This window comes from Prorops nasuta, unplaced genomic scaffold (genome assembly GCF_024137725.1).
Source record: "Prorops nasuta isolate Cenicafe-Biocafe unplaced genomic scaffold, Cenicafe_Pnas_1.2 PNAS00006, whole genome shotgun sequence".
Classification (NCBI taxonomy): Eukaryota; Metazoa; Arthropoda; class Insecta; order Hymenoptera; family Bethylidae; genus Prorops; species Prorops nasuta.
In genome coordinates this window covers 6,552,630-6,570,739 of record NW_027116803.1, presented here as the reverse complement: position 1 = coordinate 6,570,739, position 18,110 = coordinate 6,552,630, and the positions used below count along the sequence as shown (strand labels likewise).

The 18,110-nt window shown below is 36.4% G+C and overlaps 1 protein-coding gene across 1 annotated transcript in view; it reads left to right on the top strand.

The window, feature by feature from the left end:
* Positions 1 to 18,110, top strand: part of LOC136774559 (acetylcholine receptor subunit alpha-like) — a 77,540-nt gene that overhangs the window by 8,185 nt on the left and 51,245 nt on the right. The window contains exon 2 of the mRNA XM_066728945.1: positions 3,971 to 4,048. The gene's annotated coding sequence lies outside the window, so the exon portion shown is untranslated. The remainder of the gene's footprint in view (positions 1 to 3,970; positions 4,049 to 18,110) is intronic.

Below are 18,110 nucleotides of genomic sequence, written 5' to 3'. Positions count from 1 at the left end.
AGATACGAGCGTAACTTTTAATCAAAGTTTCCTCACTAGAAATTTCTTCACAAAAATGTTTTCCGGATTTTGCCCTGAATACATATTGCGAGGGAGAAAATGACTTGCTTCTTTTATAGAATATCACACTCCAACAAATAATTCCTATTCTTAGGAGTTCATAATAATTAGCCAAATCAATTTAATTGATCAAAATGTCATTCTTATTTTTCTTTCTATCTCTCTCTCTCTCTCTCTCTCTCTATTTGTCTCATAAATACATTGCTTCTATATTCATACTTTTATTAAATTACTGAACCTCTAAAATCAAATAAAAAGCAACCAGCAACAAAGTTATTCGAATAAAAGAAAATTTGACCCTCGAAAACGACTCTTACTCTTTTCATTCTCTTTCTCCTTAAATAGGAAGCTAATTGTATAGGTATAGTTTGTTATTGTTAATGTACGCTATTATTGTACGCAGAGCAGATTTCCCAAGGAAACTTTAATTCAATCCACTTAAATTGAGCAACCGAGTTGCATGAGAATGACGTATATATCGTTTATCTCCATTACAGTGTAATTCAACGTAGAGAATCAATGTTTGAGTTTGTCAGAATTGCCAAGGAGAATTTAAACTATAGAATCGTAATTATCATGCATCGAAACGGTCTCCGTAGCTTTAAAGTCCTGAAAACGCAGGAATTATTGCTTCGTATAAAAAATGAAATAAACTTTTCACCGAACAAAAGTGAGTAGAGTCCAAAGGTTATGCATCTACGTTTTATTTCAGCATTAATTTGATACGGTTTCCAGTCTAATGACGAGAAGTGAAAATGAATTATTGTAAAGATAATTTGGCGAGAAATAATAATTATGGTTATATATTCTAATTGAAACGGATGGAATTGTTAAGTTTCGCGGAAGTCTCGAAGCATAAATATGCGGATGGCGGAAAATCAGTTTCCGGTAAATTCTAGCCACAAGTTGCCCAGGACAAATTCTAATCTAGGAAGTTTCTACGGTAGTCTTCAGCGTCGAGACGTTAATTTGAAGAATCTTCCTCGCCTTCCGATTCGCTCCTGTTCCTCACTTTCACTCTATTGATGTATTCAAAGTTTCCACTGATTACTTTACGAACATCAATGGTAAACGTAATTGAACGATTGTCTTTCATCACCTTATCAAATTAATACCCGCAAGTTTCCACCATAAACCACGGAATTATTGCCTTACGAATGTTAGAATGTTTCGAGAGGCTCCTTATCGTAGGAAAAATAATGTTAATTTGCATCGATGGCAGAAACACTAATTTAGGAAACTATTAGTACAGGGGGTTAAATCGAAGAGGGCTCGAAATGTTAGATGGTGCTCCATACACCCACTTGGCCAGTTCCAGTGTCACGGTTCAACATTAATGAGATTGTTGAATTATGCTAAATCGACAGCCGCCGTTTTATCGCCCCGAACAATCCACTTCACCACCTTTCGCTTCAAATTATATCTAAGGGCAACAGGGAGACTAAGATATCGTAATAAATTAAAGTCAAAATCGTTTAAAGTTTTATTATTATTAAAAAGAGTCGTTTATAAAGACAGCTTTATTATGTGTTATAATATTGAAAGTTTGCTCGAGTTAGGCTTTGGTAATTTTGCTTTTTAACACCAGTTAGCGAGATTGGATAGATTTCAACGAGAGGTTTCGAGCCTCTCGTTGGATAAGCAGCATAAATAAGGAAAGAGGAAGACAAGGAGGTGCGCGTAGTGTAAATTTATTCTAATACCTACCCTTTGCCTGCTTACCCCTTAACACTAACAAGAGTCATTAAGTCGTAGCTCCTGTCTGGCTTTTCCTCACCATATTATAATCGATCTCTCTTATCAACGTACCCTTTTCTCACTAGTGAAATTCATTTTTGTTTCTTTTTTGGAAATTCTATCTAGAGTATTATTTCATAATGGTTTATAATTAATTATATGTAACAATTCTTTTAAAGGCTTTAGAAATTCATTTTTATCCTTAGATATGTTTTTTATTGAATTTTATTGTAATTGATAATTTTTTAGTTTTTGTGTACTTTCCAGTTTTGTTTTTTCAAGTAAGAAAATTTGATTAATTCTGTTTTGTGGAATCGTTGGGTTATATCGACAGGTTAAAAAATATACGAGACTTCACAGTCTGGTAAATTTATCTGTTTGGTAACTTCTTACATAGTGCCCCTCGTGTACGAGCTAATTTTAATTAAATTTACTGTGTTCTCTAATCTTTTACAAACAATACATTTGCCAGGTTTACCAAGAGTTGGAGAAACCGGTACCAAGAATGGTTAATGTTGGAACGAGTAAAGTCGATGGGGAACCTTAGCAAATAAACGGTTTTGCTCTAGGACGCTGTGTGTGTGGTGTAACTACCTTTTTCCTGGAACTTTTTAAATAAAAATAAACCTATTGCCTTCCTTCGATGTATAGGTATACGCATAAAAAGTATTGACACAGTTTTCGGTTATGAAAGACTAATCTTGATTTTTTAATGGGGATATTAGAACATCCTTCTTTTTATTTTCTTTTAATCGATTCAACTGTTTTTAACGATTTCCAATTTGTTCCTTTGAAAGAATAATCTTTTATTTTTCAATGAAAACGTCAGAAAATTCTCATCTTTTTTTAATAGATTCAACCGTCGTTAGTGATTTCCATCTTCTTTTGCTGAAAGAATATAATCTCTAGCTTCTGAATGTGAATACTGGAAATTTTTGATTTTCTGTAAATAGATTCAACTTTTCTCAGTAATTTGCAACTTGTTTTCTCGAAAGAATAAACTTTGATTTTTCAATGAGAATATTAAAAAATTCTTTTAATAAATTCCACTATTTTCATTGATTTCCATCTATTTCTTTCGAAAGAATAATCTTTCATTTTTCAATCAGAATATCAACATTTTTTTTTTGTTTTTTTAGATTCAAATATCTCCAGTGATTTGTAACATATTTTATCGAAACAATAATCTTGGATTTCTCAATGGAAATATTAGAAAATCCCGAGTGGTCCTTTGACGTTTATCTGGTCGAAGAGAGACGTGGTAAAGGTGGTTGGTCGGTTTAACACTGGGTGCTATTTACCCCTATATAGGCTAGCTTGGCCTCCGAGGAGCTAGGGGCTCGAGAGGTGGTGGAATAAGAGAAATATATGGATCCTTCGTGGCTTGGAAGGTAGTACTCGCGCGTTGGTTCTTCGAACCTCGTATCTGCGACACTCCACCGCATCAATCTATTTTATACTAACGCCCCTCCCCCTCCCTTCCTATTCCCCCCAAACTCTCCCCATCTTCCGCCTACGACCAGGCTTCTTGTAGATGCAGCAGAAGGTGCCTCCCAGAATGCACCACGAATAAATAATATCGTCCAACCAATTTATCCTCAATTACTCTTCTTTTTACTGCGCAGCTGCTACTCCCTTCAAATTTTCATATTTTATGTATAGCTTCGATCCTTTGAATCTATTTACGAGGAATTGTACCACCCTTGATGATTTATCAATATTAATCGCGTCTCTTAATAGACCACTTTTCGAGCCTCGTTCACTCCTCATCGAGTCGCGACCACTCCTCGCTAAACTCTTTTTTACCATTTATCACTATATACTACTCCTTCCAAGAGAATATACCTTTAGAAAATTCTCCTAAAACTAATAAGGTGTACCACGTGACAATTTTCACAAAAACAGATTATATCGATCGAGCTATAAATGTGGAGCAAATCTAGCAGAAAGACAAAATAGCTCGATAAATTAATTAATTATGAAGCTCGAGTTTTATTTTTAACCAAAGCTTCGAGTAAATAATAATAAATGAGAAAGATATAGTTTTTAGACGAGGGTTTTAAAAATAATTGAGAAATCTCACGGGGTAATAGATTTTTGTTTAATTTACAAAATTATGGCAGTTTATTATTGTTCGCAGGGACAGAGAATGAAGAGTGAATTCTTGTTCCAGGTGACCATTCGATCTGGCAGAATTTGGCGTGTACCGAAGCCGACCACGTATAGGAAGAAGGCGCAGTGCTGCACTACGGTGAGAGACTCGATTTTTGCGAAGGTTGTTTAGAGAATCCATACTCGTAAAAGCTGTGCTTGGCTGGCACTAAAAGTGACTTGCTGCTTCGGTGCGACGATTGGCCAATGGAAAGCTCGGCTTTTACGATTTCGAGACTGCCATGCTGCCTCGTGTCACACATATTTCCAAATACAGCCATAAACTGCAGTCATCGCGTGCTTCTGTTGCTTCCTCAATGGGGAACCCACCCCATTACTTTTATCCTCGCGTAACAAAGTCTCGTAATCCCTCGGCTAATCATCGAACCCCTGGACGCGTTTACAGTTCTTACACTTTCTCACCATAAAATATTCTGCAGGCGTCGAAGAATGAGGAACGTAAATTATTTTTGTGCTTTTGCAAACACTCTGGTGGAGGAGAGGCAGCTCGGAGAGTGGAACAAAATTCTCCATCGATTTATCCAGCAATGGCCGATCTAATAAGTTTAGGACGGAAGCAGAGTTGAATTAATACTCGACTTCCTCGATAATTAAGCGTATCAGCAAGTATATCGTGTATAGAGGCTGTGATTTTCAAGTAGCGGTTGATTTATCTGTAGGAGATTCAATAATGTAATTGCGATGCCAGAGTTACGCGTAGAATTCGAAATATGGTAACTCACGCACTAAAGCTTCGGTCTTCCATATCAATGAATCGTTACAGTGTGTATCTAGCATGCAAAGGATAATCATAATAATTATTATTGTGCAATTACCATTGCGTCGTTTAAACCATATTTGCTTCGCGTAGCTTCATTCCTACGGTGTTTATAGGCTCGTCTCGAAAATTTATCAAAGCAACGCGAATTCGTGGATAATTCCTGCAGACGTCGACTCATGTAACGCGACTTCGCATTCTATGCTTCATTTTTCTTCTCTTCTACATTTTTTTTCTTTGGAATAATGGGAAAGCGAAAGATAAAAACTTGTCGTGAGTTTTTGTACAGGATAATTAGGGGGTTTGTTATTATTCTGAGTCTCTTGGATCAATTTTTTTATTGGATCTCTATTATTGACAAAGTTATGGTAGTTTTGATATATAGATTAGACTACTTGCAAGATCAAAGATACCTAAATGTGTAGATTTCCATTGCAAAGTGATGCACAACCCATTTTAGTCTTCGTTTTCAATTTTACTCTTTTTACTGTTATATACTTTACGTTAGTGGAAAAGATTAAAACTCGTTATGTAAATTTTTGAAATAATTTCTATCTTTATTATAATCGCTGAGTTTCTCAAATCACATTTGCTTTTGAATTTCAATTCGGTTTTCTTGAAAATATATACATAATACATTCAGATTATTCAACGTGCAAGATCAAAGCTATCCAAATTTATAGATACCCATTAACAAGCAGTTGGTAATTTAACTTTATCTTCTTACTGAAAGTGTGATATCCAATTATAATTGTGTTTATTACAATAATTAAGATTTTGCAAAATCACATTTGCTCTTGAATTTCAACACGCCTCTCTTTAAATTATACATATACAAACACTAATAGATTAGGTAAGATTAGGTTTTGCAAAATGAAAACTACCTAAGTTTATAAATCGACATTAACAAATGATCCATAACGTAGCTTTATCTTGACTTTAAAAATTTATATCTCAACTATAATTTGCTGTAGTGTACGTCCTTGAGTTAAGTACTTACCACACTTGCAATTTTGATTGATTTTATTTTATTGAATTTTCCATTTTAGAATAATGAAAATTTGATTAAATATATTTCTAATAATCAAGAAAAATAACTAGTCATTGTTTACAATTTGTTATAATAAAAATAAACGTTACTAATTCTTTCAATTATCTTTTCAAGTGTCTATAAATATGTGAACCACAAACATTAAAATCAATTATAACAAGATTTTACATGGATGATAATTCCTTAACTTGGACACTCTGTATATCAAAATAACTAAGAATCTCTCTCAAATCACATTTGCTTTTGAATGTCCTCACGGCTCTCTCTCTCTCTCTCTCTTTATAAAATATACATATACAGGGTCAGCCAGTTAAAACGTCCCAGAGCAGAGATACAAAGAAAACGTACATCTCCGTAACTATAAAAGATATTAAAATTTTACATACGACCTTTTCGAAACGTCTTATATACTGTTTGCGCTCGCGGAAAGGTCTTAAATAAAATGTTAATAACAACAATAGTTACGAAGATACACGTTTTCTTGCATTCGTGCTTTAGGGTATTTTAACTAGTAGACCCAATATATAAATTAAGATACTTGCAAGATGAAAGCTACTTAAATTCACGGGTCTCCATTGTCAAGCCATCCGAAGCTTTCCAGTCCTTCAGCTTAATTTTTGTTAAACAGCTGAGAGAAGAGACGCGCCTTGAATTTTTCATTAGTCGCTATTATCGTGCAATGAGGTGTGGAGCAGACAATGTAATTGGATGAAAAAAAGGAGGAAGATCGACGCCATCGATCGAGCAATATTCCAGGGTTATTTCGCGCGAGAGGGATTCTCAATCGAGCCTCGAGTAGCGAAAGCAATATCGAGTATCAATGTCTCCATCGTGATGATTCCTTGATAAAATGGCGAAGCTTTTTTAAAAAATTAGCTCTAATTAAAGGAGCCAGCCCCATTAAGTCAGATACAGCACCAAGGGTGATTAATCCTTGAAACGTAATTATTTCTTATATATATGCAGATACATAAAATAAACAAAAGTTTGCTGAATAAAAGCAACTCTCCCGATGATTCGTAATGAGTTTTAATAAAAAGAATCCACCAAGTACCAAAAGCAATAATGAGTAACGATATCTCCATCGTATTGATTATATAATAAAATTACAGATTTCTTTTAGAAATTAGTTCCAATTAAAGAAGAAAGCTTCGTTAATTCAGATACAATATTAAGACTGATTTCTGCGTAAGGTACGTTTAATTATTGCGCATATATATATATATATGCGTTGGATAAAGCGAATTTGTATAATAAGAGGAATCCTGATGATTTAGGGTGGATTTTTAAAGAGGAATATAAAAAGAGATGAGCGAGTAATTTGGAGATACGGCTGAAAAATATGTGGGAGCGGTATGAATAAATGTCGTTAAGAACTTATTTCAATTCCTGGGGGCACTTGGCTCTTAAAAAGATAGCTCCCTGGGGAATGGAGTAGGTAGCTCGGAGGCTCTGGAATGTCTGGCCGTGACAGGGAGTCGATATCGCGAGGGAAAGTTAAGCGTTTAAGAACGAACTTTGAGCGACTTACGTTTCTCATCCTTTGATGCTACATGACTTGTAACACGAGAGAGAGAGAGAGAGAGAGAGAGAGAGAGAGAGAGAGAGAGAGAGAGAGAGGGGCCTAGAGAAAATTTGAGAAAGATAACAATGATTTTGCTCATACGACACTATTATTCCAAAGGTATAATAGGTAAGTATCATTTACTATATATATGTATATATATATATATATACTATATATACCTAGACAGTCATAAATCTTGCACCTCCCCAGCTAGAGAACGGTTCTATTAAATTATTATGATTTACTTAAGTTATTCATCAGGTCCATAATAAATGGACCAAAGTATATTGTACGTGGAAATGGAACGCGCGTTAAAATAGCTCGCTATCCGAACTTGTTAAATTTAATTAGACCCGGCGTCTTGAAGGATTGCCAAATTTACTCAAGACGGACTGATCGGTTTCACCCCCTCCCCCCTCCTTACCTCTTCCACCCGCTCCTTTATATCCGACCAGTTTTTTTGGAAGGTCAATTTGTTGATAGAATCGAGAGACTTTGAAATGAACGGGTTGAGGTGTGCGTAAAGCGAAGGAATGCGAGCGAGAATGGGACTGGAATATAGTCTATATATATATATATAGTATACTAAATAGTGTGTAGGTGTAAGGGTTAGATGGGGAGGGGGAAGGGGGTGAAGATGAGTACGGCCTATTTTTCTTATTTTCACTCTCGTCCACGTCGTCGGGTCGCTTTTGTTGCTCCCTTTTCATCGGCCCGGTCGCGCGTGTATTCAGGTCAGGCTAGGTCGTTGCTTTTACAGCAAGAGGGGAGCGATCCTCCGCCAACGCCACCCCCACGCTTCTCAATCCAAAGCCAACACCACCACCCTGAGCAGTCGAGCATGAACAAACACACGAACAAAACGCTGCCATTCCGTTAGCGAAAATTACCGGAAGCTTGCTACTTCGCTCCTGATAATTGCCCTGCGCTATACATATGTATATATCGATAAACGATTGATTTTTCAGTAACCATCGAAATCCATTTTTGTTTTATTTACGCTGTCTTCTTACGTAAGTCTTACGTCGAGCATAACAATGAGCATTCGCCATGTTTTTATTATTTGTAACGCGGTGTTCTCCAAGAATAAATACATCGATAAACGATCGATTTTCCGATAACAATCAGAATCTATTGTTTTGTTACGAACGTTTTCTACTTAATTCTTTTGTAGAGCGTAATAATAAGTATTTGTTAGACTTTTGTCAATAGTAAACGGGATTAGAAATGGAAATAAATTTTTAAGTCAATTATTAAAAATTAGTTGGTTTTCTACTTCTTTGCTAATAATTCTCCTATACTGTGCATATTTGTATGTCGATGAGCGATTGATTTTTCATTAATGATATATAGAAATTAATTTTAGTTATATCACATTAATTTCTCACTCAAGTCTTTCGTCAAGCATTTCGGTAAAAATTTGTCTCATTTCAATAATTCGTATATCGTTATTCATAATGAAACAGAAACCAAATTCTCTTATTTATTATTGAATATTACCAGAAGCTTGTTACTTCGTTTCTGTAAGTCAAATGTGATATGCAAATTCGCGTAAAAGCGATAAAGTGTTAAGATTAAATCGATACTGTATATCCACGAGTGAGATTGATTAATTACTACTAAAAAATTTCACGTAAAGTTATGTTGTTTTCTCTAGCTCTCCCCGGGACGCGGATATAAAAATGCATTTATCTCTGTAACTGTAACAGATATAAATTTTATGCATAAGACCTTTTCGATTCTAAATAAAAAGGGCTTTGAAAAAGGTCCTGTGCAAAAAACGAATGTCTCTCACAGTTACGCAGATAAATCAATTTTAATCTCCACGCTCCGCTCGATTTAAAATAAACACCCTGTATAATAATTACCCTGATCCCCGAAGAATAATCCAAATCAATTTCCACCACGTCACGCTTCTTCCTTACATGTGTTTTCCGTCGAGCATAACAATAAGCATTCGTCACGTTTTCATCATTCGTAACGGTATTCAGCCGCCAACCCTGATAAACCACGCATCGTCGCTGCGACCTTTGACACTTTACGCTCGGGGTTTGCCAGGATCGATCGATCGATCGATCAGGAATTCCCGATGCTCTAGTTCCATCGACATCCTTGCATACGCGAGCTAGCCAGCTCCGATTTCCTTCTACTATTTCAACCTGGAAGGTTCGAGCATTCCAAGATCCAATTTTTATAATCCGTCGCATTATTATTGTGGGCATACGTATATGTATAGCTGGGATGGAAGCACGTGGGGATCATTGCTATTGCGAAAGAGATTTTACGTAATTGGATGTTTATTTGTTCCGTGAAACAAAAGTGTATCGAATAATCCATGTTGGGAGAGTTGTATGGTTAGTGTGGACAGGTTTTGGTGGAGGGGGGGGGGGGGGGGAGAGGTAAATGAAAGGCAAATGAAAGGGACTGGTGGGCTTGTATTTATATTAAACAGAGGTTTGATCAAATTTTAGGGGGAAGGGGAAAAGGGGGGGGGGTGTTGTAGCCGACATAGAAGGCCTCCCTGCTCCGCAGCATCCCTACCGTGTCCTCCTTCACTGCGGCAAACTTCGCTCCTTCTGGTCGAGTCTCGTCGCAATCCCTGAAGACACGACACTCAACGACCAACGACTCTCTCTCTCTCTCTCTCTCTCTCTCTATCGTTCTCTGTTTCTAACTATATATATATACATCCCTCCCTCCCCTCTCCCCTCTCTCTTCTACCCTCTCTTAAGAGACGTTCTGTTTCACAATTGGCCACGTTCAACTTGAAACGTGTTTTGTATATTCAAAATATTCCGTCTGCTCCAGTACCTGCAGAACCCTTCCACGTGTATAGTGTATATATGTATATATATATATTTGTGCAAAATATTTCGCCCCTTCCATAAAGAAAAAGTATAAAAATCACCCTAAGCTGAATTGAAAAAACACCGGGGCTTTAATTTTAAAGTTATTTTAATAATTTTCTTCTCGATGTAACGACTGATATATTCGTAAGATAAAATTTATTTAATTGCAACGACGAGAGAAAATCTTTCGAGCCATTGAAAAGTCTATTATTTTTCTTCAAACATACGCGTAACGGCTTCTCCGTTATTAAGCGCATAAATCTCGTGTACTTTTATTGCTTTACTGGAACACTGGCTTTTCACTCTATCCAAACTCTTCTATTTTTCTATTTCCACTATTCAAAGTCACTTTATACTTTTAAGGAAGAATTTAGAGGGTTGCAAACGTTGGTAAGATACCGCCATGTTAAGGGAGTTAAGAGGAAAATCGAGCTGGTTTGGTAGACAATTCGCCGAGAGCTCCCGAGGGAATTCCTGCAGTAATGGTTGCTACAGTTACACGCATTACGACAAGTGGAGTTAAAGCCTACCTGGGGCCGATTTAGCGAATTAATAAACTAATCCGTCACTCCAAATCCCACAGCATCTATCTTCATTTCGTGAAATTCTCCACTAATCGTTTCTGGATCGCCCACTCAAAACAGTTATAATCTTTCGAGTCTCCTCGTGTATGCAGGTGATTCGTGCAAATATTTTTATAATTTTCAATTCTTTTCTCGTACACTATACATTTAACTCGTTATTTATTATATTTTCTTTTGGTTTTATTGATCAAGCATTTTTTTTAATCATCGTGAAAATATAATAATAAAAGCAAATGTAATTTGATTATTAGTTTTGTCCTTGTTGTCAAATCATGGTGTGGAAAGCATGGCGATTCTATAGGATTTACTAGTTGAAAAGTCCCAGAGTATGGATACAAAGATACGTGTATTTTCATAACTATTGGAGTTATCAAAATTTTGCATAGAACCTTTCTGAATGCGAATAGTAAAAAGTTTTAAAAAGGTTATATGTAAGAATTTAATATCTTTTATAGTTATGCAGAAAAATACACTTTTTACATTTTGCTCTGAAGCGTTTTACCTGAAGGACCTTGTATATAGTAATTTATATATATATATATATATATATATATATATGGCTCCACTACGATCTCCTTGCAGAATATCTCAACAACTGCGAAAGTCTCTCAATCACTGTACCCTAAACTCGTCTCTCACTGCTCAGCATCTTTCGGCTTTATTTTCACTCCAAATCAACGTTTAGCAAAATTATACAATCATTCAATTTCTACTCTTTGTCAAAGAATTCCAAACCGAACTCAATATAGACGACCTGGTTCGCTCTTTGCTAATGATTTACGGTTGTTAGAGCATTTCCATTATGAGAGGTCAATAGTGCGTGTGGTCGATTAAATTTCGTGAAAAGCTCGTATTGATAATTTTGTTACTCGAAAAATGGATTAAAATATACAGCTGATAAATGGATTTCGAGTGGACGAAAGATAAAACGAGTGTCTAATTTTCTTGAAATTTCATGAAACGTTTTACACACTGTGATGAGTAATGAAAATAAAAGTCTGCTTCAATTTGTGGTTTTTGGGATGCCGAGAGGCGAGCAAAGGAAATTTTTAGTGGACCGGAATAATTTAAGCAAGGCAGAGAGAGAGAGAGAGAGAGATGAGTGGGTGATGCAAAGTTTCTCTAATAATCAGGCAGAATGATTTCGCTCGCCTCTCATCGTCATAGCGCCAGTTTTGCCCCGTCCGCTGCTTCAGCTTTATGAGAATCCCGCTAAAGTTTAGTCGAGTGAGATTCGGCGCGGCTACAAAACTTCCTCAATGCGGTCTGCGAATAACCCGCCCCCCCTCTCTCTCTCTCTCTCTCTCTCTCTCTCTCTCTTTCGAATATTAATGTGAAACAATCAGCAAATTTTCAAATGCTTCGTGCCACATTCTGTTGAAATATAACATGCTGAGGATAATGGTGAACGAACAAGCACATATCCATATATATATATATATAGGAAATAGCCCGAGGTAGACCAAGGATTTGCTCGATACTTGATAATGAAAACTGTAAGACAGGTGTCAGTAATACTTTGGTTCTCTCGAGTTTAACCCGAAAGTTCATTTGAGAAACTTTGACTTATGCCCGATTGGAGGATGGAAACCGAAATACGTTAATTTCGCTAATTAAAGATTGGAAAATATAAAGGTGGAAATTGGGTGGAAATGTTCAATGTACCCTGATACTACAGGATGTATTTTGGAGAGAGTTATTAATATAAAAGTAGAAACGCGCGCGCGATGGAATTGGTTTGGCACGTAGTTAAAGCTCGAACTGTATATAGCAGTACACAGAGATGGACGGTAAACCACAGAGAGGATACCTATAAGCCCCTAGTAATTGACAAAGATTGGAACGAGAGTTCAATCAAATAGTCCGTAAAAGCAAATTTACCAATACATTCGTTAGGGCGTCCATCGACTTTTCTCCTATTCCGTCGTGTGTTCTACGATTGGAAAATGGAAATTCTCGATTTTTCACTAGCCAAATGACAGACATTGAAAATGCGATAGCAATCTGCATTCCGCAATCGTCTCCTCGTTTTATACTTTACAATTAGACTTTTTCTCTGATGAAAATATAGTGGAAACCAAAAGACACTTTTTCTGCTTGATCCGTGCGTGCCTGTGGCAAGTAATTAATTTCCTCGACAGCAATAACGGATGATCTCCTGTGCTACGCGATATAGTATAGTGTAGAATAGCTAGGGTAAGGACTAACAGCTCTCGACTCCTGCGAATATACTCCCGTATATATATATATATATATACATATATCTCCTAAAAAGCATCGCTTCATTTTTAAATCAAGAAACACGAGTCTCCCTCAAAGTTTCCCCTTAATTTTTACAAAAGCCCAAATGTCGATAAACTTTTGGAGTTTGCTCGATGTGCTGTTACCAGGCTCAGGAATAATTGATCGTGCTCGTTGCTAAAAGTAAACATCCCTTGCCTGGTTTTAACTAAGGGTGGAAAAGGGGAGGGGGGTTGGTATCTTATATACAGGGTGTTCAATTTGAAACAAAAATCTACATATACAGACTTCGACGCTCAAAATTCTCCAAAGAGTATAAATATAAGATGACGTATATATCCATAACTACACACTTGGATACAAAATCAGTTGATTTAAACGAATCTTTATATTGAAATATGGACAGAATTGAATAAAGATTATTTAATTCAAATCAGTTTTAATCCATTTAACAATACAAATTTCATTACAATATCAAATAGATCTTTAATCGTAGTTATTCAAATAAATATTTATTCGATTCAAATAACATCTCTCTTCTCAGTGTAAGTGTTATATTTTTGCATAGAATTTTTTCGAAATTTCTTACTATTTGCACTTAAAAATATATTATGAAAAAATTGATATATTTAATGGGTACAGGGATAAAAAATGTTCTATTTTCATAACAAAATTTGTTCAAATTAACGAAGATCCTAGTATGTATACTATTCAAAATAGATAAATTTACTGAAAAACTATAAGTAAAACGATAAACTCACATAGTATTTTGGAAAACTATTGAAATAAGTTGCTTAAAATGTGCAATCAACAATACATCTTTCAGTTTATAAAATTCAAGGTTAATTTGATGTAAGCTTCGAATGACGTTTCAAGATCAAACCAATCAAACAATTCGATATATTTCTTCAGGCTTTGGTCAGAATTTTGTTCTACTATCCCCACTGGGCCACGAGTTATTCAGCTATCCTCTTTCAGACGGAACACCCTGTACATTTATTCTCCCTTGATAGTATCTCGTGCACTTTTCTCACGAGGAAAATCGCGAGAACGTACAAGTTTTTCAAATATTGTATAGCTAAGAGAAAAGTGAGGGGAAAAGAAAGTGTTGCACGAATGATTAGAAAGTTTGAAAAAGCAAGGTATAGTGGAGCAAGGTTTGTTTGGTGGGGTATGAAGAGAGGGCGGGGGGGGGGGGGGGGGTGAGGAGGGGGGGAGAAGGGGCACTTTGCTCTTTCAGTGTGTCATTAAGCCACTTTAGCCGAAGCGCCCCTTACAAAACAGATATGCGCAGCAATTTACTACGAGGGCTCACGATGTGGTAACAATTTGGACCAGATTCAAACGGTGTGGCTACTCCCCTTCGATCCTAAGCCCCACCCCCCCCCCCCCCCTCCACACACACCCTTCATTATCAACCGTGTTATACCGAAAACCCTTAATACCCCACATATGCAACCAATTCTCAACTGGTCCACTGCTTAACTTATTGCACAGAACTTGTTCGTTGCCAATAAAATTATCACCACTCCTCCCTATCTTCACCCATTTCTTCGCTAGCTACTCAGCGATTCCAACGTGTCTTGTATATCTTGATCATAGAAAATAGAGGGAATTTTTCAAGAGAGCAAAACTCTCATGGAAAGCATCGATCAATGAATTATCAAGCAAGCAGGTTGATGGCAAAGTTTACTTCCCTCATGTTTCAGGTATCAAGTGGACTTATCTCAGCCAAGTGTGGTCGGAAGTTCATCTTCTTATCTAAGCGAGTTCTGATGACTGTGTCATCTACGTGAGCCTTGCATAGATAAAGGGCATGTATGAAAACTTCCTTTGAAATATTTTCCTATCTGATCGAGCCAATTGAATATTTAGGATTTTTTTAGTCACGAATATAATAATACTGGAATGAAGACAGGGGGTGGGGGTGTGGGGTAGTTGAGAGCTAAATTGGTAGGATCTGTCGTGCCAGGTGGATTGTATTCTGTTGTAGAGTCGACAAGATTCCTCGGAATCCAGTGCAATTGTCCGGGATTGTAGCATTTCCGGCTGTTCTACGTGGCCTTATAAGCTACGTACATACGATCTTGCCCGAAGAGGAACAAAGACTGCTGAGAAACTAAGAAAATCTGCATAATTTGTGTAGAAATAAATAATAAAATGAATTTACGAGTGGTCCAGTGGGAAGAGTCGTAACTGGTCTGTTGGCTCTCGTAGTAACTTAAAATGTAGTTGAGAAGCTTGTGTAACGAGTCCATATTGTATAACCAGCCCTTCCTTTTTATTTACCCTTACAACCTGTTTTTATAGCATCACAGTACACAGTCTTTCACGAATTTCTCGAATCAGACACGAACCCCTTTATCACTTATTATCGCAAAACACTACATCGATGACTGTCACTAAAAACTTGTTTGTTTTACAAACGGTTCTTATATAATGAAAAATTACAAATGTTACATAACTTGCATAAAAATAAATAATAAAATAAATTTATGGGTGGACTAATGGGGGGGGGGGGGGGGGGGGCAGAATCGTAACTGGTTCGTGGATTCTCGTAGTTGTTCAAAATGTAGTTGAGAAGCTTGTAACGAGACCATATTGTAACCAACCCTTCCTTTACATTCGCCCTTACAGCCTCTCTTCGTTCCATCATTGCACAGCCTGACATAAATTTCTTGATTCAGCAATGGAAGCTATATTCTATATACTATTACATATAATATTCGCTGGATGACTTGCATTGAAAAAATTGTTCATGTTACAATTAAGCGTTATTACACACCGAAAATTAAAAATATTGTTTAATATGCACAGAAATAAATAATAAAATGAATTTACGGGAGGACTAATGGAGAGAGTCGTAAATGGTTCGTGGATTCTCGTAGTAGCTCGTAATGTAGTTGAGAAGCTTGTAACGAGACCGTATTGTAACCAGCCCTTCCTTTAACTACCCTTACACTCTCTCTACATTCCATCACTGCACGGTCTGTCATGAATTTCTTGAGTCAGCCACGCAGCATTTCTATATATTATTACATAATACTCGCTCGATAATTTTCATTGAAAACTTTTTCGTTTTACAAGTATTTTTACATTTTCAAAAATAAAAAATATTACATAATTTGCATAGAGAGAAAAATAAACTAGGCTAATAAGAATTGTCGTAGCTGGTTCATCGGTTTTATAACTCAAAATATAGTTGACAAGTTGGTAACGAGATAATATTAGAACCAACCCTTCCTTTACCTTTACCCTTATGGTGTCTTCGTTCCATCAATGCATAGATTGTCACGAATTTCTCAAATCAGCCATTCAGCCCTTCTAATACATATCATTGCATAACACTGGCTCGATTTCATCTTACAATCCCTCTTATATACCAAAAAAAAAGAAACATGTTACATAAAAGGATAGAAATAAAAATAAAGCATGCTAATATTAAAATAATCATAACTGGTTCATGGATTCTAATAGTAACTCAAAATATGTTCCACTCCATCACTGTAAAGTACAAACTTCCAAAAATTTCTCGAATGAACCATGCAGTCTATTTCTGTACAATGTTAAAATACAGTCTCTCATTCGACAACAATAAATTATTCAAATCTCCTTTTTCGATTTCTTATAGAATTTAAAATCTCACTAAGAAAATTTGCATAATTTACAATAGAAATAAATAATAAAATAAATCCAAGAGTATATATTATTAATAAGAATTATAACTGGTCCATCGATTCTGGTAGTAGCTGAAACAGCAACTGAGAAGTTTGGAACGCTTCCCTGTACAGTATAAGCAATCCTTACCCTTACACTTCCCTCTTCATGCCATCACTGCACAGCTTGCCACGAATTTCTCGAATCAGCTATGCAGTCTGCTTCTATACACACACTATTACACAATATCCCCCCCTCCCCTCTTCACCACAACCTTTTACCCAAACCTTTTCGACCTCACATCGAATCTAAAATCTTGCATTTTACTAAAATTCTTATCCCCCAATAAATAAAACACCGAAGCTTTGCTCGTATCGTTCGTAGACTGTGGAGTATCGAAGAATTATTGTCCCGTTAGACTCGTTTCTATGAAAATTTAAGCGTTGACCTTTGACATGTTATTGAATTAGTAGGTTCGAGCGTGGAAGTTTTTCAGTTGGGATGGAAGGAGAGATCTTTATTAGGTGGTTTTATCGCAGTAGGTAGTACAGGCTGTAGACTCGTTACACAAGCAGCTAACTCGACCTGCTATAGCGCTGATGGCCGTAACACGGTCGATCGTTAGCTGCGCAAGGAAGGAAAACTGCTCGACGAGGATCGTGGCACAAATTACTTTCTCCTGATCGCCATCGACGATTAGCATCGCGTGTCGCCCACATTGAACCACCTATTCCTTACATTCCACACAAGATCTGCTATTTATTACCCACAAACTTTCTCCATTCTCTCTTTTTATAGACGTCGCTTCTGCTAAAACTGGACTTTTTCTCCCGTTTATCCGAAAGAGTTAAAAGGACGAAATTAGAGGGAAGGTAAGAGTTTTGTTATGTTCCTTGTTTGGACGTGTATGGACGACCGGCCACTCCAGAAGATACAGTTACGAGCTTTGCCAGGATCGAGTTTACCCGTCTCACTGCCTTGACTTTGACCCATGGGAAAAATCTACGGAAATGGAAAAGCCTCGGTCAGAGGGTCCAACACAATTTGCCGGCCACGTTATGTTTTCGACTATCTTCCACGATCATTCCTATGTATAGCTATTTTTTCTTCTGTATATATATACAAGGTGTTTGGCTGATTGATGCCAAACCGATAATTTCATATTAGCGAATCACACTTTAAGAATACAATTTCTGTAGCATTTTTTTATTTAACGAATGATTAATCAAATAGTTATTAAAGATTAAAAATTAATTCTTCGAGATTTTTTATTGGTGGAATCTTCTAATAACTTTTTCTTGCATTGGTCAGACATTACCGAGGTTTTTTTGGGAATAATATGTTTCCAAATAATACATTTTTAATTCTTAATAACTTTTTAATTAAGAGTTGTGTAAAAAAGTGGTATAAGAATTTTTGTCTTAAAATAATTCGC